The sequence below is a fragment of the Tupaia chinensis genome, unplaced genomic scaffold (genome assembly GCF_000334495.1).
Source record: "Tupaia chinensis unplaced genomic scaffold, TupChi_1.0 Scaffold149501_1, whole genome shotgun sequence".
Lineage (NCBI taxonomy): Eukaryota > Metazoa > Chordata > Mammalia > Scandentia > Tupaiidae > Tupaia > Tupaia belangeri.
Genome location: NW_006209345.1, coordinates 4,228,458 through 4,232,313, shown reverse-complemented (window position 1 = coordinate 4,232,313; position 3,856 = coordinate 4,228,458).

The following is a 3,856-nucleotide window of genomic DNA, read 5'->3' as shown; positions in this document are numbered from 1 at the left end:
TTTCTCTCTCTCTTTCACCCTGTCCCTCTCTGATAAAATTAAAATAAATAAGTAAAGTTAAATGAAATAATTCTTTAAAAAAGAAAAAGAACAGGCCCCAGTTTTGCCTCAGATGGCAATGAGCCCAGCTAAAAGGCAATATTCGCAGCCTTTCTTCCACAGGTGGCATAACTGTGTGACTTAATTCTGAGATAAGAGATCTAAACAAGACGTTGGAAGGGATTTCCAAAAATGCTCCTCGAAGTAGAAACAATATTGGTGAAGGCATTCTCATAATCCTGAAAGGGAAGAGATGCGGGGCTGGCAGGTGGCGTGGTGGTTAAGGGCGCTGGACTCCCACATGAGCAACCACAATTCGAGTCCCTTGCTTTCTCATTTTCCCTCTCTCTCTCTCTCTCTCTACCCTCCCCTTGTCAAATTAAAATAAATAAAGTTAAATAAAATAATTCTAAAAAAAAAAAAAAAGAAGAAAAGAAAAGAAAAGAAAGAGAAGAGATGGAAGAGAAGGGATTGTGGTGAGACTATGTTCCCCAGGGTGGGTGCTTTCTCATTTTCTCTCCTTTCTATCTTTCTCTGATGAGCACTACACTCTCTGGCAAAGTTTTTTTTTTTTTTTTTTAAATTATATGTGGATTTCATATTTTTGCCTCCAAATAGACTTCTATTGTGTTATCGGAAAAGTCATGATGTATTTTCCTATGTTTTTATATGCAAAAATGTGTCATGATTTTTCTGATGACCCAATTACTTTAATTCCATTTTTGGGACCAGCAGATGGCGTAATAGCTACATCACTGGACTCCCATGTAGTCGACTGCTGTTCAAGTCCCAGACCCAGTGGTTTAAACTCATGCTGGGCGCACGTACATGCATGTCCAAGATCCCGAGAGGAGAAAGGATTGTGGTGTGGCCATACCCCCTAGGGGGTGATTTCTTGCTTTCTGTCTCTCTCTCTCTTTCTGGAGAGCACACGCACCCTATAGCAAAAGCCTCTCCAAAGAATAAAATAAAATAATAATAATAATTCCATTTTCCACAGACTTTCTGTAGTCCCTTCATTGCACTCCTAGAGCTTCCTTGAGGTGGTAGACCCCTTCATTTTTTTATTCTCCCTCTTGTGTCATGCCCACTGCCCTCTGTTCCCCGGAGCCCATCAGCATGAAGTCTCTGTCGAATGGCCTGGACTGTTTCTGGGAAGGGCAAGGAGAAACTGGCAGGAAGACAAAAGCTGGACACGCCCTGAGTGAGGATGGGAAGGGCTGTTACCATCCTTGCTGGGTGAAGGCAAGAAGCTTACAGAAGTCAGATTCAACAGAAACTGAGGAAATCAGATTGGCCATCTTGATGGCTGCACAGGTGGCAGCTGTACCTCACTACAGCTGCTCCCAGCAGGGTTTCTGTCCAGAAGGTCAGCTGAGCTCAAAGCCAGGGTGGCCATGAGTTAGTTTCCGGCAGCCCATGGTCATACTCCCAAAGAAAGACAGATGTATTTTTCTTCTCTTTGACTGCTTTTGGAAAAATTTATAAAATGAAACTGACCAAAGTAAAAATGCTTTTTTTTTTTTTTCCAGTAGAATAGCTCCAGTTTGGGCCAGCACAGGGCACAGCAGTTAAGGCTCTGGATCCCACCTGACTGTGCAGTATGAATCCCAAACCTGGAAGTCTGAAAAACACGTGGGGGCACATGTGCATGTGTGCCCAAAATCCTGAGAGGAGAACAGACTGTGGCATGGCCATCCTCCCTGTAGGGTGATTTCTCGCTTTTCCTCACTTTCTCTGTCTCTTTTCAGGGAGTGCATGCACTCTATAGCAAAAACTTTAAATAAATTAATTAATTCATAAGAATAGTTTCTATTTATGTATTATAAAAAGCACAATATGTTATAAAAAAAACAATAGCAATGTGTTGTGAAGGACTGCAAAGGTATAAAGACTAAATATTTAAATAAAGGTCAAGCTCAAATCTCTTAGAAAAAAAAACTTATGAAATGAATACATGATCACTTAGAAACTTAAACCGTGGGGACATACTTGAAGTTCGACCTAGGAGTTCCCCTCCAGCGCTTACTTCATGTGGTTTATTTCTCCAGCCAAACTGGGAACCACAGGTGGGTGTTTTTTGGCTGAGGGGCATCATGAAAAAATTAGAGACACTCAGAATCATTGAAAAACGGTGTTAGGGGACCAGCAGTTGGCGTATTGGCTATGTCACTGGACTCCCATATAATCAATCACAGTTCAAATTCTGGACCCGGTGGCTTAAACTCACGCTGGGCATGTGTGCGTGCGTACCCAAGATCCTGAGAGGAGAATGGAGGAGAAGGGATTGCGGTGTGGCCATCCCCTCGGGGTGTGTGTGTGTGTGTGTGATTTCTTGCTTTCTGTCTCTCTGTCTCTCTCTTTCTGTGCTGGATAATAAAAACCTCTCAAAAAAAAGAAAGAAAGAAAGAAGAAAGAAAGAAAGAAAGAGAAAGAGAAAGAAAAAGAAAGAGAAAGAACAAGAAAAAGAAAGAGAAAAGCCGTGTTAGGAACCTCTGTCACAGGGATATGGTGGGCTTGGACCCCAGTTTGTGCCAATTTAGCTCTCCATGAAGTTTTCTGAACTCTGTTTTCAGGGCTCCCTGGTGCCAGCTAAAGCAGACGGTGCTTCTTGCAGCAGTTTCCTGCATCACCCTGAAGGAAGCTGACACAGATGAATAGGGAACCTGCTGAAGGTCCCCCAGACATTAAGTAGTGGGGCTGGAACCTAGCAAGGCTGGCTGATGTTGTGTGCTCGCTCTTTCCACTATACTAATGGGCTTCCCGATAAAAAAAAAAAAAAAAAAAAAAAACCTCAGCTCACTGAAGTATGAGCTGCCAAGTGCCCTAAAGCTGTGTTACACTCCACCGATTCTTTCTGGAGGAGGAAAGCTTCCCTCCTGCTCAAACCCAGTGATACTGGTCTCTGAGAGTCGAAGTCTTGCTACCTCACCCTGAAAAAGGAATTTCCAGGAGCTGGGCCTTTTCTTATCAGAGATGTGGCTGTCAAGTATGGGCTCTGAGGGGGGCTGGGAGGGGTCAAGATCACAGGATCCACTTACTAAGTGGGTCAATGGCTTAGCCGGCTCAGGTGAGTGCCTTCGGCTTTCTTTCCATACAATGTGAGAATGGCACTCACTTCATGGAGGTTGTTGTGGATCTTAAGTGGGTAACGGCATGCAAAGCTCCTAGGACCGATCACAGTGTCAGTGCTTCAAGCGTGCATATTTTCATTGTTATTTGGCACCCATCCCTGCTCCCATTTGTAGCTGCTAGGACCTCAGAGTTGGGGTCTGACCTGGAAAGAATCTCAATCCCCAGGTCTGAGTTTGTAGAGAGTGCTTCTGAGTAAGGCTGGCATCTGAGCTCCAGCACAGGGAGTGTAGGGTGTCCCGTTGGAGCTTATTAGCAAGGGTTAGTTCTCTTAAAGATAGCTCCCAGTATGTTCCAGTAATGTTCGAAAAACATGTTATTGAGTTCCGAGCACTGAATGTCAGAGTCTCCTGCCTTCCTGGAACTGCCGTCCCAGTCTAATGTGCGAGCGATTAAATTAAGCAACTAAATATTTACTGAGATTAGTATGCTTTGAGGGAGGGGCTCGAGATGAAGCCTTCCAGAGCCTGTAAGTCGGAGGTATTGAAGCCAGGTGGCGCCAAAAGCCCATTCATGGACGCCATTCTACCCGGCTCTCGACGCCTAGTCCCGGGGCTCTGTCCAGAGAACCTGGAATCTGGCGAACAGAAACCGTAGGGAGAGGGACACTCTGATCAGAGATGAGGGAGTCAGAGGACTACAGGGTCTGGGGATACCCTCAAGCTTATAAGCGACTCGGCTTTAG